Source organism: Carcharhinus amblyrhynchos, chromosome 32 (genome assembly GCF_965287045.1).
Source record: "Carcharhinus amblyrhynchos chromosome 32, sCarAmb.v2.hapA, whole genome shotgun sequence".
Lineage (NCBI taxonomy): Eukaryota > Metazoa > Chordata > Chondrichthyes > Carcharhiniformes > Carcharhinidae > Carcharhinus > Carcharhinus amblyrhynchos.
In genome coordinates, this window is record NC_137355.1 from 13,763,760 (window position 1) to 13,786,027 (window position 22,268).

Here is a 22,268-nt window from a genome sequence, read left to right on the forward strand (position 1 = left end):
TGCTCATAAGTAGAACAATATGGTTTGTATTGCACATCTAATGGGAAAAAATACAGAGGCCCGACTTTTCAGGCCATTCACTTCCCTGCAAGCGAGTGTGAGGAATTTGTCACTCAGCCAAATCTCCATTCACTGCAGCGGGGCTGGAGAATCCCACCGGCATGAACAGGTGGAAAATTTCACCCAGAGACTCTGTGCGAAATTTTCCCCATCCCGCCCGTTACAGGAATCGGAATGGACGATGGAAAGGTCCCGTTGACGTTGGGTGGGATCTTCCAACTTTTGGGGCTAGCGCAGCTGGAAAATCCCATCCACTGAGAATGAATGAAGGGGGAAACAGAATGGAATGAGGTGAGAGGGGAGAGATACAAAAGAGTCCAGAGGGGCAATTTTTTCACCCAGAGGGTGGTGAGTGTCTGGAACAAGCTGCCAGAGGTAGTAGTAGAAGTGGGTACAATTTTGTCTTTTCGAAAGCATTTGGACAATTACATGGGTAAGATGGGTATAGAGGGAAATGGACCAAACTCAGGCAATTGGGACTAGCTTAGTAGTAAACAAAAGGGTGCCATGGACAAGTTGGGCCGAAGGGCCTGTTTCCATGCTGTAAACCTCTATGACTCCATGAAATGGAAATTGGGATGAAGGTTGAACATTGAATTCAACCAATTCAGACCATGAACTCTCCCCTCCTCCTTCACCCCATTTCCGTTCATTTAATTTCATTCTGTTTTTTCTTTCCATCTCATTCATCCTTTTTTTTATCATCCTTCTTTCTCCCTCTCCCATTTTTCCATTCTCCTCTCACTATGATGGCAGACATACCATTTGCCTTTTGTACTGCCTGCTGCACCTGCTGCACCTGTGCACATACCTTCAGCAACTGATACATGAGGACATTGAGGTCTCTCTGAATGGCCTACTTCTGCTTCTATATCTTATGGTCTTGCGGGATAGCAATTGTTTTGGGTGAGGTAGCAGGTGGAACAGTGGGCCTCCCAAGACCCTGTGTAAGTATCCCATAAGTTGGCACAGTGGCACACTGGTTAGCACTGCTGCCTCACCGCGCCAGGGACCCAGGTTCGATTCCCGGCTTGGGTCACTGTCTGTGTGGAGTTTGCACGTTCTCCCCTTATCTGCGTGGGTTTCCTCCGGGTGCTCTGCTTTCCTCCCACAGTCGTGCTGGTTAAGTGCGTTGGCCATGCTAAATTCTCCCTCCGTGTGCCCGAACAGGTGACTCAGGAATTTTCACTGGATAAAAGCAAATTACTGCGGATGCTGGAATCTGAAACCAGAAGCAAAAATGCCAGAAAATCTCAGCAGGTCTGGCAGCATCTGTAAGGAGAGGAAAGAGTTGACGTCTCAAGTCCAGATGACCCTTCGTCAGCTCTGGCAAAGGGTCATCTGGACTCAAAACAACAGCTCTTTTCTCCCCTTACAGATGCTGCCAGACCTGCTGAGATTTTCCAGCATTTTTGGTTTCAGGGATTTTTGCAGTACTTTCATTGCAGTGTTAATGCTTGTGACAATAATAAATAAACTTTAACTTAAGTATCAGTGGCATACACATTTGTATTCAGCCTGGAGAGTCGCTATCACAATACATACATATTCAGTTCCATCCAACTCAATGGAAATGGCAATTCGTCAATGTATAAGAGGAGATGAGTACAATGCCATCTGTTCTGTGCTGAATTCTAAGATGCAAGTCTCCAAACTGTCCAACTGTCTCTATCTGAGACTGTTAAATTGGTATAGAGGGATATGGGCCAAACGCGGGCAATGGGGACTAGCTTAGGTTTTGAAAAAAGGGGGTGGCATGGACAAGTTGGGCCGAAGGGCCTGTTTCCATGCTGTAAACCTCTATGAATCTACCCTAGGATTGTAGCTGACAGAAAAAAAAGACTTTTTTAAACAAATTCTCAGAGAAAGGAATTGTTTCATATTGTAGTAGCTTTAATTTGAATTTGTTTTTGATAAATATTAATCCAGTTTCTAGTGTATACAGTTCTACTTGGCTAATTCCACGATACTGGTTCTGTCTGACTAATCGGAATGTGTTTTTGTTCTGAAGTTCAGTGCATCTCTGACAATTTTACATTTAATACTGAGCTGCATTAAATTGCGCATTTGTACGGAATTACCTGCCCGATGTTCCTGATTGAAGTACTTTTTATACCCACTTCAACGCTCGAGTTCAATGTCTCCAGGCAGTCTAATCCGAGGCAGGTTCATCATTCTCACTGAAGTTGACTTTGCCGGTTACAAGTTGCTGTCACGTCATCATCGAACTACAGATAAGCCCCAGCACAGAGTGAGGCCGTTCGCCCCATCTTGTCTGCGCCAGCCCAAGGGCGGCCCGGTGATACAGCGGTTAGCATTGCTGCCTCACAGCACCAGAGACCTGGGTTCGATTCCTGGCTTGGGTCACTGCCTAAGATTTCCTGTCAGAGAATCAATGCAGACTCGATGGGCCAAATGGCCTCTTCTGCACTGAAGGCATTCTATGATTATACGAATTAGTCTCGTGTTCCTTCTCTGACCCGCTTACAATGCAAGTTTGACCCTCCTGAGGGAAGGAGTTCGGACAATTAGTAAGTTCAGTAAGGTGTTTGTTCTTCATGAAGGATCAACATGGTGGCGCTGTGGTTAGCGCTGCTACCTCACAGCGCCAGGGTCCCCGGTTCGATTCCCTACTTGGGTCACTGGCTGTGTGGAGTTTGCACGTTCCCCCCGTGTCTGTTTGGGTTTGCTCTGGTTTCCTCCCAAAAGCACTCACCTGATGAAGGGGCAGCGCTCCGAAAGCTTGTGCTACCAAATAAACCTGTTGGACTTTAACCTGGTGTTGTGAGACTACTTACTGTGCCCACCCCAGTCCAATGTCGGCAACTCCACATTCCGCAGTCCGAAAGACGTGCTGGTTAGGTGCATTGACCATGCTAAATTCTCCCTCAGTGCACCCGAAAGCAAGACATGGGGTGGAATTTTTCAGCTGTACTCACCCCTAAACCAGAAAGTCCCACGTGAGATCAGCGGACCTTTGCAGGTTCAGGCCCTCGTCTGCTCTGATTTTCGTGGCAGGCGGAACAGGCGAGTTTGCTCCAGGGAGTGAGATTTTCTGGTCCTGCAGGAATCATAAGGGGCAGGACAGAAAATCTGGCGGACCATTTAAAGATCTGTTGATCTTGGGTGGGAATTTCTGGTCTTGGTGCCCGCTGGGCCATAAGATCCCACCCATAGTTTATACAAAGCCTTCTTCGAAATACAAATTGCTTTTGGGTGTTGTGCTTTTGGGTTCTCACACTGCCGTGGGAAATCACCACTCAGAGTCAGACTTAAAGATTCAACACGCAGTTTTTTTGGACAAAGCTTTGGGAGAAGTGCTTGGCACTCCGCAGTGCTCGCAGTCACCTTCTCAATTTTAAAAAAGGCAGCTGAGTTTCTGTTATACATTTCAAAGAGTCGACAAGTAAAGGCATTAGCTGTTATTACATTAGCCAATTATGCCCCCCCCCTAGCAGTGACTGACCTCGTTAACAAAACTTATTGTTTCGGTTACACTTTATCTTAAGCTAAGTTGATCATCTGGACTTCAAGGTCTGGTTTTTTTTGTCTGTTCTGTAGTAATTAGACAATAATAGGATTTAGCTCAAAGGTTAGTTCATTGTGCAATGTCTATGCCTAAGTCAGCACATTTTAATGTCTTTCCACAGAGTCTATTTTGTACCAGGTAACCATCTTGTATCTTCTAATTTTGGGATTCCCTCTGGCAGCGTCTCACTTTTACTCCAACAGCACATATCTCAACGGGGACTGGAGATTGAATCTCAGATTCTCAGATTGAATCTCAGATTCAATCTCTGTACTGGCCAATGTCACATTAGATAGTCTGTTATTCTGCCTTTCCTTTATCTGCATACACGTATACAGACCCTTTAGCTTTTGGCATTGGAAACAAGAGGAGCAACAGAAATGTGTGACACAATTGATATGTTACTCAATCTGCTGAGACATTGGGTCAAATTAATAACGAGTATTTAACAGTCATGGCTGTAGTAGTTTAATTTTTTTTCTACCACATGGATGGAAGCTAGAATATCCACATTTGCTGTAAGTAATAACCATGATTCTGTCTAACGTAGGGAACACTAGCCCCTTACCATGGATAGAAACATAAAAATAGAAGCATTGGTGAGGCCACACCTGGAGTATTGTGTGCAGTTTTGGTGTCCTTATCTGAGGAAGGATGTCCTTGCTATAGAGGGAGTGCAGCAAAGGTTTACCAGGCTGATTCCTGGGATGGCAGGTCTGTCATATGAGGAGACATTAAGTAGGTTAGGATTGTGCTCACTGGAGTTTAGAAGAGTGGAAGGGGATCTCATAGAAACTTATAAAATTCTAACAGGGTTAGACTGGGTAGATTCAGAAAGAATGTTCCCGATGTTGGGGGAGTCCAGAACTAGGGGGTCATAGTTTGAGGATAAGGGGGTAAACCTTTTAGAACTGAGGTGAGGAGAAATTTCTTCACTCTGAGGGTAGTGACTGTGTGGAATTCACTCCCACAGAAAGTAGTTGAGGCCAAAATGTTGTCTGATTTCAAGAAAAAATTAGATACAGCTCTTGGGGTTAAAAGGACCAAGGGATATGGGGGGGGGGGAGCGCGGGGAAAAGGGGGAATGAGGATATTGAATTTGATCATGATTGAAATGAGTGGCACAGCAGGCTCGAAGGGCCGAATGGCCTACTCCTCCTCCTAGTTTCTATGACTAGGTTATTCAGCCCTTTCAGTCTGTTTCGCCATTCATTTCCCTTTCATTCATTCATCGGACATGAGTGTCACTGACTATGTCAGCATTTATTGCCTATCCCTAGTTGCCCCTTGAGAAGGTGCTGGTGAGCTGCCTTCTTGAATCGCTGCAGTCCGCGTACTTGACCCACAATGCCGTTAGGGAGGGAATTCCAGGATTTTGACCCAGCGACTGCAAAGGAACGGCCGATATATTTCCAAGTCAGGATGGTGAGCGGCTTGGAGGGGAACTTGCAGGTGGTGGTGTTCCCATGTGACTGCTGCCCTTGTCCTTCTAGATGGAGATGGGTTTGGAAGCTGCTGTCTAAGGATCTTTGGTCTAAGGATTCAGGACAATGGGGTGAAGTAGACTACCACTGGTTATTGAGCTGGCCAATAATTGGGAGGCTGTCAATGCGTGGCCACAGTGCATTCACCGATCTCAGCACTGACAGATCAGCACATGCGCAGTGGTCCACGCAGCGGTGTGCTGCCGGCTTCTCCAATAGGCCCCAACCCTAGTTTATAATGATATCCACACTGGTTTTGGACTGTGCAGTGCACAGAGTGTGGGAGTTTCTTCTCTGAACTCCCACTGAGAAAAACAACAAGAATTACTCCAGTTTTTATGCAAATTCGACACTCAGAATTTCTGGGGGAGAATTTTGGCCACTGTATTTATTTGGCAAGACCAGTTGAGTGTCTGGCTAAGGGTGTTGACAGTGGGGGATTCAGTAATGATAATGCCATTGAATATCAAGAGATGGTTTTTAGTAATGATTATGGCTGTTCATCAAATTCAGTATCTTGTTCCCATCTCAGTCCCCTGCCACATCCCTTGACCCCCGAAAGAAACAGAGAAAATGATTGGAGATTCATCAGGTTCCAAGAGTAAGGTGAGACAGAGCCTCCCTTTTCTGAATCGCTTCAAAAAACTTTTTAATCCAACTGAGACTGTAAGCGACTAAAAGGAAATACTCGTAAAAGGATTGCACAAGAAGGGAAATTGTATGGAGGTACACGAGAGCACTAAAGCTGCTAATGGACACCATAACAAGGAGGTAGTTTTCTCCGGGGTGGACAACAGTGCAAGACGTGGAGTGAGAGATGAGCGCTGTAATCATCACACAGGGACAAGCCAAAGTAATGGAGGTGGAGGACAGAGCATAGATTGTACAGCCGTCCAAAATAATCCACCAACGCTAAGAGTCACTCAGCATCTCTTGGAGGCTGCCTGTGGAGGAGGCATTAATTCCGTTCTAGAGAAAAGCATTGAACACTCCCCAGGGGGATAAAGTCGTCACATCTTGAAAGGAGGGGAAAGTAGAGCAGCTGAGGCTCTATTACTAATAACATGCTGATGCATCTGGGAACTGGCGTGAAGCAATCACTGGTGCTTTGTGCCAAAAGAAAGGATAAAAAGAAAAGGTGGACCATCTAAGCTATCAGGGAATAATTCTTGTGAGCAAAGTGCCTCTCAACAAGAGTTTACAATCTTGTATCAAAAGTGTAGCCCCAAAGAAAATCTAGATTCAGAACAGCTGCAGAACCAAAGCTACAAAAAACAGTGTGTCATAAATTCAGAAGTTCAAAGCCATTTTGACAAGTTAAAGGTATCTCTCAGGATCCAGTCAACATCATGCCACGCTAACGAGCGCAGTTATTAGAATTAATTGAAAGCTGACAGGTTTTAAATAAGCGTGGAAGTTCTGAGGGGAATGCAGATCATTCCGGCAATTTCCTTTCAGCCAAAGTGGAAGCAGCAGAGGCGCCAATGGTGGCAGAGACACTTGAGCAAATTGGTCAAGGAAGAAGTCATTCTATGTTGGATTTGATTTGCAAGAACTGAGGAAATTCTGGCTTGCTGTGAGGAGATGACTGGGCAGTGTCGACGACTAAACGTACCAAAGACTTTGTCAAAGTGTGACCTGCGACGCTCAGTGTCACTTATTATCAGTGATAAAAAGGGTGATTCCCACAAGTTCTTGGCTCTTGGCCGGAGTAGGAGGCCAGTTAGACTATAGAAATGAAAAGATATAGGCCAGAATTCTCCGGCCGTTCACATTGGTGGGATTCTCCAGTCCTGTCGGCTGTGCCCACAGGTTTCCTGCCAGCGGGGAGGGAATTTCCATTGACAGCGGGACTGGAGAATCCCGCCGCTAGCAAACACGCCACCTCTCACCACTGGCTTGGAGACCAGAGAATCTCGCCCCACGGTCTTTCGTCATTGGAGCTGGGTCAATACTAGAGCAGTGAAGTAACAAGACAAGAGTAACAGCAACTTACTAATCTTATCAAGTCATAGGGCAATGGAGCAAAAAAAAGAAAATGAGAAGGATTGATGTAATGCCTTGGTCTATTGGAATATGAACTCATTTATTAAGGAGTCAATTGATGGGCCAATCGAGGAGTCTTTTCCTTGTATTTAATCAGGAATATCAGTTCCTCTGGCACTCCCGAAGGTAGACTGCTGACTGCGAGCACTCTGTGTACTGCTGTTCAATTGTAAATAAAGGGTCACTGGTGAAGGGTCTTCTACCTCCAAGGACTTATTATAATTGATAACAGATAATTGGTTATTCTTGAATTGTTGCCTTCCTGTGTCTGATACAGAATTTTTACAGCGCAGAAGGGGGCCATTTGGCCCATCATGCCTGTACCAGCTCTCCAAATGTGCATGATGACTTTTTTTCCCCTGTATCCCTGCACATTGTTTCTATTCAAGTAATGCCTCAGTTGAACCTGCCTCCACCACACTGCCAGGCTGTGCAAACCAGACCCGGACCACTTGCTGTGTGACAAGATTCTATTCCTCACTGTTCCTCTTGCAGCCCAATACAAATGGATCACTGAAATGGTAAACCACATACCTAAGGCAATGCATTCCAGGCTGGAATCCCACCAGAGTGGATGGTTAAAAACCATCATGTGACAGGCAATGGCTGAGCTGCAAAATTTGCCCTTTTAGCACAGTGGTTGGCACTGCTACCTCAGAGCGCCAGGAACTCAGGTTCAATTCCCAGCTTGGGTCTCTGTCTGTGTGGAGTTTGCACATTCTCCCTGTATCTGTCTGGGTTTCCTCTGGGCGCTCCGGTTTCCTCCCACAGTCTGAAAGATGTGCTGGTTAGGTGCATTGACCTGAACAAGTGCCAGATGGTGGCACTGGGGGAATTTCACAGTAACATCATTGTAGTGTTAATATAAGCCTTACTTGTGACTAATAAAATAACTTTACTTCATAGTCCATTTGAAAATACAGTAAGTGTCGCTAGTCACAAATTCCTCTGTGCAACATGTGTTAGGAACCAGATCAGAATTTCCAAGGATATTACAAAGTTAGCCTAGATCCTAACTTCTTCTTTTGATTTTGGTGTAAGAGGTTTTGCTCAAGGTATGAATCATTTGACCCACTAGGGAGCTTTTATCAAAACACATGTTATTTAAGAACACAGAATATAACAAAAAAAGATAACATATCAATTAAAATACTTAAACATGACAAAGAATAATTCATAACAGCTAGCTATCTCTGTTGTTCAAATTTAGGCAGCATCCCATAGACATTCTTCAGAACCAATTAGCACTAAAACAAAGATATTCACATGGAAAATAAATTTCTAGCCATTTAACATCTCTGGACAAACAGGCAGACAGACATTTCCAGAGCAGGATATATACTCAAATAGCAGAACTTTAGAGGAATAAACCTAGTCTCTGGAAGAGCCCAGTTTCCAGAATTCAGAGAGAGACACGGCTTATTTCTGATCTGCAACCGAGCTTGAGTTCTCAGTGTAAGCCTAGCTCCATACAGTTACCTGATGTTTTCTGTCAACTAACCCAATCAAGCCGTACTCTGCAAAATCCCTGAGAAATGCTCAAAACAACGGAGCAACATTAGTTGAGATTAAAACAAACATGCTAGCAATTATACTGCTGCAGTAACAATGGGGGAAGTTGGTTATAGACAGAGTGGCACTGGTTAGAACAGATTGTAAAAATAAACAAAATACATGATTCATATACATTTCTTAAAAGCACAGTATCGTCACACACAGACAAATCGTGGAAACATACTCAAGCTACCAACACCAAAGGAGATCTTATAGAAACATATAAGATTATGAAGGGAATTGATAAGATAGAAGCAGGAAGGTTGTTCCCACTGGCAGGTGAAACTAGAACTAGGGGGCATAGCCTCAAAATAACGGGGAGCTGATTTAGGACTGAGTTGAGGAGGAACTTCTTCACCCAAAGGATTGTGAATCTGTGGAATTCCCTGCCCACTGAAGCACTTGAGGCTACCTTGTTGAATGTTTGTAAGGCAAGGAATTAAGGGTTATGGTGAGCAGACGGGTAAGTGGAGCTAACTCCATGAAAAGATCAGCCATGATCTTATTGAATGGCGGAGCAGGCTCGAGGGACCAGATCACCTACTCCTGCTCCTAGTTCTTATAGAAGCATAGAACCCGTACAGTGCAGAAAAAGGCCATCTGGCCCATCAGGTCTGCACTGATCACAATCCCACCCATTCCCTACCCTCGTATCCCTACGCATTTACCCGCTAACCTACACATTTCAGGACAATAAGGGGCAATTTTAAGCATGGCCAATCAACCTAACCTGCGAATCTTTGGACTGTGGGAGGAAATCGGAGCACCCGGAGGAAACTCACGCAGACACGAGGAGAACGTGCACACTCCACACAGACAATGACCCGAGCCGGGAATCGAACCCAGGACCCTGGAGCTGTGAAGCAGCAGTGCTAACCCACTGTGCTACCGTGCCACCTTTATGTTCTAATTAACACTCTTGAAACAAGATGAGGAATGCAAGAACTGTTTCCGCGTTGTAATCTCGATGTGATTCCATTTTAAACTTTAACCAAATTTAAATTCCAATCCAATTCATTTTTGAAAGAAGGTCGTTCGCGCTTTTTCTGATCGTGTTCCCAAATCCCGGTATTGTGTCTCCTCTGCGAGGGAGAGCTCCTAGCTTGCCGACCCTGGATCATAAATGTCAGCTCAGCAGGGGACTACAACAAAGCGTAAATCCTTCCGTACACTGCAAGGAGCAGTCGGTCTGATTAAATGTGTTGGAGGTGATTGAATGGTTAGCGGTTTATGGTATTGCTGCACATCAGATGGGTTTCGATGCCTTTCAATAAATCCTCAGCGAAGCAGAGGTGCTCGGATTAGCTTGGCTAACAATAAGAGTTGCTGCTTAATTCAGTTGCAGCCAGGTTCCGAACACCCGAATTGCATGCAGCGGTCGGTCTTTCATCAATTAACTCACAATTCGCGTTACAGAGGCTAAAATAATTCCGACAATGACATTGAAGCTTTACCAGGTTCAAGTCTGCCCAGGGCAGTGAGAAGCTGCACCTGGTAGATTGATTGCGGATTTTTAATGAACTGTGGATGAACTTGTCTTTGGTTGGCTCAGTGCATGACAGGAGCTAAAAAAAAATCAATGGTGTTAATGCCGTTTAGTTTAAAATCGAATTAGTGCCTCCCCTTCAGAGATAGGACCTGTGATTTAGACTTTTGTAATGCAGTGCTTTGAGGCCAGTGCTAACTCCCCTCGGTGGCTTCTCCCTGTAGCCCTCTGATTTATTTTCTCTTCTGATCCTGTACCTTTGGAAAAGCACAATCGACTCTGTCTCCAGCGCCTTTTCAATTTCTAACAGAAAAATAAATAACCGTCTCTTCTGAACTCCAAGGCTTGGGGAGGGAGAGGTAAGGGGGAGGGATTTGTGGGATGTCCCCAAATATATACTGTAGAAATCTCCCACTGTGCGCAGCATGCCCTGTAATTCTGTCTGTTACTCTCGTTCTGTGCTGCTGCGGTTTACTAGCTGGTGGGCGGAGGGCAGCAGTGGGTATAAAGCCTGGTAAGTCGTTAGCCTGCTTCAGACTCGGGCAGGTAATGGGGTCCCCCTTCTGTGTGCCCCCTCTCCGCTGGTCTTTACAGCTTGGTATAGCACCTGCTGTGCCCAAAACCACAAGAAACTTACAATCCATCACGCAAACCAGCCTCCCATCCATTGACTCTGTCTACATTTCCCGCTGCCTCAGAAAAGCAGCCAGCATAATCAAGGACCCCACGCACTCCAGACATTCTCCTTCTTCCGTCAAGAAAAAGATACAAAAGTTTGAGATCACGTACCAACTGAGTCAAGAACAGCTTCTTCCCTGCTGCCATCAGATTTCTGACTGGACCGTCCTCGCATTAAATTGATCTTTCTCTACACCCGAGCTATGACTGTAACACAACACTTTCTGCACTTTCTCCTTTCTTTCTCGATGAACGGTATGCTTTGTCTGTACAGCTCGCATGAAACAATGCTCTTCGCTGTATGTTAATACATCTGACAATAATAAATCAAATCCCAGAAAGGATTGCACAACAATTAGCCAGGAAGTGCAAACTTCCAATGGTCAATTGCTCCGTATCAGGGACTGTCCGAAAATGTGATTTAAATCACCATCTTTGAAAAGTTACAATTGTGTTACATCAAGAGTTACCCTTAGAAATATCAATTCATAGAACCGATTGAATACCTACAGTGCAGTCAAAGACCATTTGGCCCATCGAGGCAGCACTGATTCTCCAAAAGAGCATCTTACCCAGGGCCTATCCTAGGAACCCTGTGCATTTACCACAACTAATCAGCCTACCCTGCACATCTTTGGACACTAAGGGGCAATTTAGCATGGCCAATCCACCTAACCTGCACACCTTTGGATTGTGGGAGGAATCCTAAGGGAGTAGGGAGGAGGGGACAAATGGCCTTGGTATGATGTTTAATCTGAAAGATGGCACCACCAACAGTACAGCACTCCCCAGTACTGTACTGGAGTGTCACTCCACCTATTTGCCCACAGCTTCTTGACTCAGAGGGGAATGTTACCAACCAAGCTACAGCAGACAATAAATACATGCTATTACATTATGGCACTAAAACAAAGATATGTAGGTTAGGTGGATTGGCCATGCTAAATTGGCCCTTATTGTGCAAAGATGGGCTGGTCACGTGGGTTAGCCTTGGTAAATAAGGAGGGTTACAGGGATAGTGGGGAGGGGAGGAGAGGGGAGGGCCTGTGTAAACACGGTAGCACAGTGATTAGCACTGCTGCCTCACAGCGCCAGAGACCCTAGTTCAATTCCAGCCTCGGGTGACTGTCTGTGCAGAGTTTGCACACTCTCCCTGTATCTGTGTGGGTTTCCTCCAGGGGCTCCAGTTTCTTCCCAAGGTCTAAAGATATGCGGGTTAGGTTGATTGGCCAGGCTAAGTTGTCCCTTAGTATCAGGGGGACTAGCTAAGGTAAATATATGGGTTGCAGGAATAGGGCCTGGGTGGGTATGTGGTCAGTGTAGACTTGAGGGGCCAAATGGCCTCCTTCTGCACTGTAGGGATTGTATAAATGTCCAAACTTGTTTTTGTTCGCTATTAATTGTGACAACAGACCATTTATTAATGTGTGACTTGGGTTGCTGCATTTAAAACCCACTCGGAGCTTCTATTTCCCTTCTAACAGGTGTTCTTTAACACCATCTGACATTTCATTTCTCACGATTGTAACTTTGTGCAATCAAACGCTTTATAAATTATTAATTAGGCCGAGGCAATCCATTTTCCTGACTGCTGTTAGAATTGATTACCGTGGGCGACCCTCACTGCCGGTATGCCACCTGAACATTACAGCATTGCTGGTGAAAGGGCAGTGTTGTTCCATTAACCCCCTTGGATCCAGCGAGCGGGTTTATTTATCTTGCACCTTTCCCATTTCAGCATCCACTTTCTGTCTTAAACTATCAAACGGGCTGCTTTTGATATCTGTGCAACTGGCATTTCAGTGAGTAATCCCTCAAACCATTGCACAAAAAAAAGGGGGTGGCACAGTGATTAGCACTGATACCTCTCAGCACCAGGTACCTGGGTTCATTTCCTGGCTTGGGTCACTGTGTGGAGTTTACACATCCTTTCCGTGTCTGTGTAGGTTTCCTCTGGATGCTTTGGTTTTCTCCCGTAGTCAAAAGATGTGCAGGTTAGGTGGATTGGCCATGCTAAATTGCCCCTTGTGTCTAAAGGTGTGCAGTTTAGGTGGATTGGCCATGCTAAATTACCCTTTAGTGTCCAAAGATGCACTGGTTAGTTGGATTGGCCATGCTAAATTGCCCCTTAGTGTCCAAAAATGTGCAGGTTAGGTGGATTGGCCATGCTAAATTGCCCTTTAGTGTCCAAAGATGCGCTGGTTAGTTGGATTGGCCATGCTAAATTACCCCTTAGTGTCCAAAGATGTGCAGGTTAGGTGGATTGGCCATGCTAAATTGCCCTTTAGTGTCCAAAGATGTGCAGGTTAGATGGATTGGCCATGCTAAATTGCCCCTTAGTGTCCAAAGATGCGCAGGTTAGGTGGATTGGCCATGCTAAATTGCCCCTTAGTGTCCAAAGATGTGCAGGTTAGATGGATTGGCCATGCTAAATTGCCCTTTAATGTCCAAAGATGTGCAGGTTAGATGGATTGGCCATGCTAAATTGCCCTTTAGTGTCCAAAGATGTGCAGGTTAGATGGATTGGCCATGCTAAATTGCACCTCACTGAATCAAGTTGTGAAAATCGGATGCTATTAGCCAAGATAAATGTGTGGGATTACAGGGATAGGGCGAGGGAAAGCACCTGGGTAAGATGTCCTGTCAGAGAATCAGTGCAGACTTGATGGTCAAATGGCCTCTTCTGCGCTGTAGGCATTCTATGATTATATGAATTAGTCTAGTGACCCTTCTCTGACCCGTTTACACAATACAAGTCTGACCCTCCTGAGGGAAGGAGCTCGGACAATTAGTAAGTTCAGTAAGGTGTTTGTTCTTCATGAAGGATCAACACGGTGACACTGTGGTTATCCCTGCTACTTCACAGCGCCAGGGGCCCCGGTTCGATTCCCTACTTGGGTCACTGTCTGTGTGGAGTTTGCACATTCTCCCTGTTTCTGCATGGCTTTCCTCCGGGTGCTCTGGTTTCCTCCCACATCCGAAAGACGTGCTGGTTAGGTGCATTGGCCACGCCAAATTCCCCCTCAGAGTATCCGAACAGGCGCTGGAATGTGACAAATTGGGGATTTTCACAGTAACTTCATTGCAGTGTTAATGTAAGCCTACTTGTGACAATAAATCAATTAAAAATTGTTGGGTGGATTGGCTGTGCTAAATTCTCCTTCAGTGTACCCTAACAGGCGCCGGAGTGTGGCAACTAGGGGATTTCCACAGTAACTTCATTGCAGTGTTAAGCCTACTTGTGGCACTAATAATTAATCTTTAGAACTGTATTTATTAACCCATGGTTTGCCAAGCGGGTAAATAATTTTGTTTTGGATTATTGTGGCTGACTTTTTTCCCTCTATAAAGAAGAATCGGACTTTCCCGTGGTTAGTGAATTTACCCCTCTCCCTTGTTCGCGAGCTATAGAGTGAATAAATGGATAAAAAATGCTGATTTATTTCTGGGTCAGGGAAGGTGGAATTTCATAAATATTAAAGAGCCGCAGTCCCATCATTTTCTGTGAAGTAATATTTCTCTATTATAATTTTGGAACAGCATTCAGAGAGCTGAATGACAAATACGGAACAGTTTGTTTATTCAGTAGGCAAGCGTTCCGTGTTCTTTGAAGTCTTAAACCGAGTTAAGTTTATTTTTAATAAGCATTTGAACTAACGATGTAAGTACAACCCAGAATCGGGATGTCCACATACCTTTTATACACAGGCAGAATTATTAATGTAATCGTGTCAATATTTTCGACCTCTGTGATCAGCTAACCACTTTGAGTAATTCTTATTCATCTGGAGTACTTTAAATAACAATCTGACTCGCATTCCAAATATGTGCTGGTAGGGAGGTTCATTAATATTAATTTTTTTTTAATGTGTGAACAATAATTCTTAATGCTGGCCTCCCCTGCAAAATGTGGGGTGGAATTTAATGCAGCCCACTGCACCAGGAAGTAAGGTTCGCTTACTTACCAGAGAGACCATACATCAGCCTCCCGCAGTTGGGAAATTAATTGATGCCAGATGTCAAGTACACTCATTAGCAAACCAACTGACACCAATTATCCCACGTTGTGGCTCTTGGTGGCACAGTGGTTAGCACTGCTGCCTCACAGCGCCAGGGACCTGGGTTCGATTCTGGCCTTGGGTCACTGCCTGTGCGGAGGTTGCACTTTCTTCCTTGTGGGTTTCCTCCAACTGCTCCAGTTTCCAAAGATGTGCAGGTTAGGTGTATTGGCCATGATAAATTGCCCCTTCGTGTCCCAAGATGTGTACATTAAGTGGATTGACCATGCTAAATTTCCCCCTCGTGTCCAAAGATACCTAATCAGGTGGATTGGCCATGCTAAATTTCACCCTTCTGTCCAAAGTTGCATAGTTAGGCGAATTGGCTATACTAAAGTGCCCCTTAGTATCGCAAGATGTGCAGGTTAGGTGGATTGGCCATGCCAAATTGCCCCTTTTTGTCTAAAGATGTGCAGGTTAGGTTGATTGACCACGCTAAATTGCCCCTTAGTTTCAGGGGGACTGGCACTACAGGGATAGGGCCTGGGTGGGATAGTTGTTGGTGCAGGCTCGATGGGACAAAATGGCTGTTCCTGTGCTGTCCGGATTCTATGATTCTGTGGGCGGTATTTTACCACTTTCTGTTTGAAGTGAAAGGCCGGTGTGTAGCTGGGAGAGTTTCAGATCTGTTTTATGGGTGCGTTTTCAGGCCACCTTGTATGCACTCTGGCTGCTTTGATGGATTGGCCATGCTAAATTGACCCTAGTGTCAAGGGGGATTCGCAGGGTAAATGTGCGGGGTTATGGGGAGCAGGGCCTGGGTGGGATTGTGGTCGGTGCAGACTCAATGGGCTGAATGGCCTCCTTCTGTACTGTAGGGATTCTATGATTCTATACCTGTTTGAAGCATTTGTTACGACCCAGGTCAGAACCCCCAAGGTGTCTTACAAAGTCAACCTAGATCATAAGACGTGCACTTTTGATGTAGGCGCTGGTAAGCTTGAGATGTTTACTCCAGGTATGATCAAGTGACCCACAAGGGAGCTTTTATCAGACAAGGTTTATTTAAGAGCATATAACAAGAAAATTAGCATAACTTTTACCAATTACAAAAGAAAACATAATATTAACAGCTAAGTATACTGTCCCAGGTCAGATCAACCCCACAAACATACACCCAGTTCTAGACTTGGCACAGAAAGCAAGTATGTTCATGTGATACTGCATTTTGCAGCTTTTTAACACCTCCTCTGAATTAGTCCTTTGGATGTTCTGAGGAATGTGGAGGAACAGAGAGATCTTGGGGTTCGTATCCACAGATCTCTGAAGGTTACCACTCAAGGGGATAGAGCCGTGAAGAAGGCCTATAGGGTGTTAGCATTTATTAACAGGGGAGTTTGAATTTAAGAGCCGTGGGGTTATGCTGCAACTATACAGGGCCTTGGTGAGACCACATTTGGAATATTGTGTGCAGTTCTGGTCACTTCACTATAAGAAGGATGTGGAAACATTACAGAGCATGCGAAGGAGATTTACCAGGATGCTGCCTGGTTTGGAGGGTAGGTCTTATGAGGAAAGGCTGAGGAAGCTGGGGCTTTTCTCTTTAGAGCGGAGGAGGATAAGAGGCGACTTAATAGAGGTTTATGAGATGATGGGAGATAGAGACAGTGGATGTTCAGAGACTATTTCCTCGGGTGGATGTAGCTGTTACTAGGGGCCATAACATAAGGTTCATGGTGGGAGATATAGGAGGGATGTCTGAGGTAGTTCCTTTTCTCAGAGAGTGGTTGGGGTATGGAATGGGCTGCCTGCTGTGATAGTGGAGTCGGACACTTTAGGAACTTTCAAGCGGTTATTGGATAGGCACATGGAGCACACCAGGATGATAGGGAGTGGGATAGCTTGAACTTGGTTTCAGACAAAGCTCGGCACAACATCAAAAGCTGAAGGGCCTGTACTGTGCTGTACTGTTCTATGTTCTATGATGACTTAAAACACTTGACTTTCCCGATCTGGAACTTTCAGCATGCTTCAAGGTAGGGACAAAGACGCTGTTTGCCTCTATCTTCTAGGTTGCAACCAGCAACAGCAGAATTTTCAACACCAAGGTCAGAGAGAGAGAGAGAGAGATTACTTTCAGTCTACAATCCAGACAACTTCTGACAAAATGAAACTATAGGTTTTTTTGCTTTAAGAAAAAAATTGTTCCAAAGTACCACTTGACCTGTCTGTCAGGCTCCACCCAACAATTCCAAAAGGTTCATTAAACTCCAGCACACTGCACTAGGCCCAGATTAAAAATAAGCCTCTCATATTTCTTCAGCACGGCATGATGGCAGGGTGGTGAGCACTGCTGCCTCACAGCGCCAGGGACCCGGGTTCGATTCCTGGCTTAGGTCACTGTTTATGCAGAGTCTGCACATTCTCCCCATGTCTGCGTGGGTTTCTACCGGGTGCTCCGGTTTCCTCCCACAGTTCAAAGATGTGCAAGTTTGATGGATTGGTGATGATAAATTGTCCATTGGTGTTGGGGGGAGGGGTGGTTAGCAGGGGATTGAACCCGGGTCCCTGGCACTGCAAGGCAGCAGTGCTAACCACTGTGCCACCACACATAATTGGATCGAGCCATAAAGATTGAGAAAAACTTTGCATAATTTTCTTTTCACCCAATGAATGGCTGAAAGTAAAAATTTCCCCGGGGAACAAAGGATTTGCTAGCATGTTGCAACTAATTAGTAGATTAATGCCTTTTACACTAGCTAGTAGGATTACTGGAATTAATCCATTTATGCGTGGCAAAACCTTGCCGCCCTAGAATGAGTTCACATTTAACGCACAATTTAATCTGATTTAGGATGGCTAATCTCAAAAAAGGTACAGCTATAAAACCATATTATCATTCTTACTTGGAATAAAAGTTGGAGTTATCAATAGACATTTCAGGAAGTATTTGAATCCAGCTGACTTTTCAACAATATACCTAGGAAGAAGTTTTGAATCAAATTAACTTCTGATCTATTTAATGGCAACTGTGGCAAACCCCAAATGCTGGGTCCAAAGCATTTGTTTTGTATTTTCATAGGACCATAGAATCCCTGCAGTGCAGAAGGAGGCCATTCGGCCCATTAAGGCTACTAACAACAATCCCACACATTCCCTATCCCTGAAACCCCACGTATTTACCCTGTTGACTCTCAACACTAAGGGACAATTTATCCTGACCAATCGCCTAACTAGCACATCTTTCGGACAGTGGAAAGAAACTGGAACACTCAAAAAAATTGACATAGAATCCCTACAGTGTAGAAGGAGGCCATTCGGGCCATTGAGTCTATGCCGACAATGATCCCATCCAGGCCCTATCTCTGTAACCTCATATCTTTACCCTGCTAATCACTTGACACTAATGGATAATTTAGCATGGTAAATCCACCCAACTTGCACATTTTTGGGCTGTGGGAGGAAACCAGAGCACCCGGAAGAAACCACGGAGAGAACATGTAAACTCCACGCATGTAAACTTCTGGCCCAAGCCAGAAATCGAACCCAGGTCCTTAGTGCTGTGAGGCAGCAGTGCCAACCACTATGCCCCCAAGCCGCCCTGTTTTAATGCACTCTCTGTCCTCTTCTGCAATCGAAAACATGTCAGTCCTTTCATCTTAACTGCGCACTGCAGTAGAGGGTAGTACGGTGGGGCGGAGGTTAGTACTACTGCCTCACAGCACCAGGAACCCGGGTTCGATTCCCGGCTTTGGGTGACCATCTATGTGGAGTTTGCACATTCTCCCCGTGTCTGCATGGGCTTTAGGTGCTCTGGTTTCCTCCTACTGTCCCAAGATGTGCACGTTTGATGAGTTGGCCATGCTAAATTCCCCCTTGGTGTCAGGGGGACTGGCTACGGTAAGTATATGGGGCTGCGGGAATAAGGGCTGGGAAAGATTGGTGTCAGTGCAGACTTGATGGGCTGAATGGCCTCCTTCTGCACTGTAGGGATTCAATGATTCTATGATTGCTACCATACCAAACTGTGATACATTCGGAAAGGATGCTTTCTGTGGTGCATCTTGGTGAGAGTTGTAGCGGATATGCCAAATTTCTTCTGAGTAAGTAGAGGCGTTGGTGGGCTTTCTTGACTATAGCATTGGCGTGGGGGTTCCAGGGCAGTTTGTTGATGATCTGGACAAAGATGTGCAGGTTGGGTGGATTGACCATGCTAAATTGCTTCTTAGTGTCAGGGGGACTAGTTACAGTAAATACATTAGGTTATGGGGATAGGGCCTGGATGGGATTGTGGTCAGTTCAGACTCAATGGGCCGAATGTTCTTTTTCTGCACTGTCAGATTCTATGAAATCTTAGAAGCTCTCGACCATTTCCACTTCCTCACTGTTGATATAGATAGGGACGTATCATCCGCTATGCTTCCTGAAGTCAATGACTATCTCTTTCATTTTACTGACATTGAGTTGACTTTGGATATTGGCTTTAGGTGACTCCACCTCACATAGCAGAATAGTTATCCAGAGAGGGTTAGAAGGGGGTGACACCAGTTCTAAATCCTGGGCAACTATACTAATGACACCATGATTCCCCATCCCAATTACTCCCCACCCCCAACTATCTTAACGAACTCCCCCCCCCCCCATCCCAGTTCTCACCGCAATCTATTACCCAGAGCCCTTGACTACTCAGAATCATGGAAGCACAGAGTCACAGAATACTACAGTGTAGTAGAGGCCCTTCAGCCCATCGGGTCTGCACCAATGCATGAAATGCCCTGACCTGCCCATCTAGTCCCACTTGCCAGCACTTGGCCCATAGCCTTGAATGTAAGGACGTGCCAAGTGCTCATCCAGGTACTTTCTAAAGGATGTGAGGCATCCCACCTCCACCACCCTCCCAGGCAGCGCATTCCAGACCCTCACCACCCTCTGGGTAAAAGCATTTTTCCTCACATCCCCCCCTAAACTTCCCACCCCTCATTTTTAACTTGTGTCCCCTTGTAACTGACCCGTCAGCGAAGGGGAACAGCTGCTCCTTATCCACCCTGTCCATGCCCCTCATAATCTTGAACACCTCAATCAGGTCACCCCCTCGGTCTTCTCTGCTCCAGAGGAGACTCTCCAACCTCTCTTTATAACTCCCTCAGCCCCCAACTATCCCTTCTGCCCCCTCACCTTAACACTTAACCTCCTCTTTTTAGCTTGTCAAATGGAAAAACGTTTAAAGTTACTGGAATATGGCAGATAGTACCATTAAAAAGGGAGCATGGCTTGAACCCCCCCACACCCCCTCCTCTCACCCCGATACTCCTACACCACGAGCGAAGGATTCCAGGAGAAGATACTCTCCACAGTTTGCAGGAAGTCCTATTTTGGAAGTCCGGGTGAGATTGCGGAGTTGCAGGGTGTAGGGTAAGTTGATAGCGGCCTAGTGTCAATGGTTGGTGATTAGTCACGCCTTGGAAGATTCGGCCCTGTATATTGGTACGTTTCCTCCTACCCACCCCCTTGAGGTTAATATTGGGAGGGCAGAGGGATCATGAAGGGAGGTGAGTGGCATGACTTTAACTCCTGGTAGACCCTCACCTGTGGCTGGCTCACTTTCTATCAAGTGGAGGGCAGTCAAAATTGGGCCAAGATGTGCTGAAGGCTGCATGTGGAGTGACTAGAGTGAGGCAGCAATCCAAGTGGAGGGTGGGTCAGGAGTTGAGAAGCATAACAAGCCCACTGGGGCCACAGTACATTTCAGTGACCTTGGGAAGTTCTGAAGCTTCAACAATGGAATTTAACATCCGCAAAGTGGATACAGCAAGTCAGCTGGGACGTGATAATGGGAAGAGCTTCCACTTAGAGAATGATGCCCTCATTCCATGAAGCTTTTATCCTCGGAGGAAGATTCAATTACTCGGGGGCACAGGTTTAAGGTGCGAGGGGCAAGGTTTAAAGGAGATGCACGAGGCAAGTTTTTTACACAGAGGGTGGTGGGTGCCTGGAACTCGAGGGAATGGAAGCAGAGACCTTTAAGAGGCGTCTTGACAAATACATGAATAGGCTGGGATTACGGGGAATATGGTCTCCGGAAGGGTCAGGGGTTTTAGTTCAGTTGGACAGCATGGTCGGTGCAGGCTCGGAGGGCCAAAGGGCCTCTTCCTGTGCTGTAATTTTCTTTGTTCTTTTCTTTGATATATTGGGCAGCACGGTGGCGCAGTGGTTAGCGCTGCTGCCTCACAGCGTCAGGGACTCAGGTTCAATTCCAGCCTTGGGGAAAGTCTGTATGGAGTTTTGCACATGCTCCCCGTGTCTAATGGCACTCTGACTCCCCACCCAGATTACTCCCCACCCCCACAGTTCTAAGGCGCGCGGGTTAGATTGATTGGCCATGCTAAATTGACCCTAATGTCAGAGGATTAGCAGGGTAAATATGTGGGGTTATGGGAATGGAGCCTGTGTGGGAATGTGGTCAGTGCAGACTCAATGGGCTGAATGGTCTCCTTCTGCACTGTAGGGATTCAAGGATTTCAGAAGGACCCCATTCTGTTCACCTGGCCTCGTGGAAGGGGGGCATCAGTCCAAAGATGTGCCAGTTAGGTTGATTGGCCATGATAAAATTGCCTCTTAGTGTCCTGAGATGTGTAGGTTAGAGGGATTAGTGGGTAAAATGTGTAGGGATATGGGGGTAGGCCCTGGGTGGGATTGCGGTCGGTGCAGACCCGATGGGCCAAAGGTCCTCTTTCTGCATTGTAGGGTTCTATGATTCTATAAAAGAATTATCCAATCGTTCATCTTCCCCTACCGTAATGACCTCAAGGCCCATTAGGTTGGAGCCTCTTGGAGCTATGCTAAATTTCCCTTTAGGGTCCAAAGATGTGCAGGTTAGATGGATTGGCCATGCTAAATTGCCCCTTAGGTCACAATGTGCAAGTTAGGGGGATTGGCCATGGTAAATGGGTGGGGTAATGGGGCTACGGCAGAGTGGAGGGCTTGGGTGGAGTGCTCTATCTGAGAATTGGTGCAGCTATATCAATGGGCCTCTTTCTGCACTGCAGGGAGTATGTAACTCTAATAAGCTGTATTTATATGGCACCTTTAACGTAATAAAACTCTTCAAATGAACAGCATCATGAAAAGTATCTCTGAACCACTTATGGAGACATTAGGTCAGATGGGAAGACAAGTGGCAGAGTGGCTAAGTCACTGGGCTAGTAATCCAGAGACCCAGGGTAATGCTCTGGGGACTCGGGCTCGAGTCCTGCCACGACAGATAGCGAAACGCGAATCAATAAGGAATTAAACGTTTAATGATGACTGTGAAACTTGCCATCATCTGGTCCACGAATGCCCTTTGGGGAAGGAAATCTGCTGTCCTTACCTGGTCTGGTCACTCCAGATCCACAGCAACGTGCAGAGTGGTTCGCTCTTAAGTGTCATCAGGG

General features: G+C 45.8%; 1 protein-coding gene across 1 annotated transcript in view; it reads left to right on the forward strand.

The window, feature by feature from the left end:
* Positions 1-22,268, forward strand: part of hcn4 (hyperpolarization activated cyclic nucleotide-gated potassium channel 4) — a 312,987-nt gene that overhangs the window by 288,088 nt on the left and 2,631 nt on the right. The window lies entirely within an intron of this gene.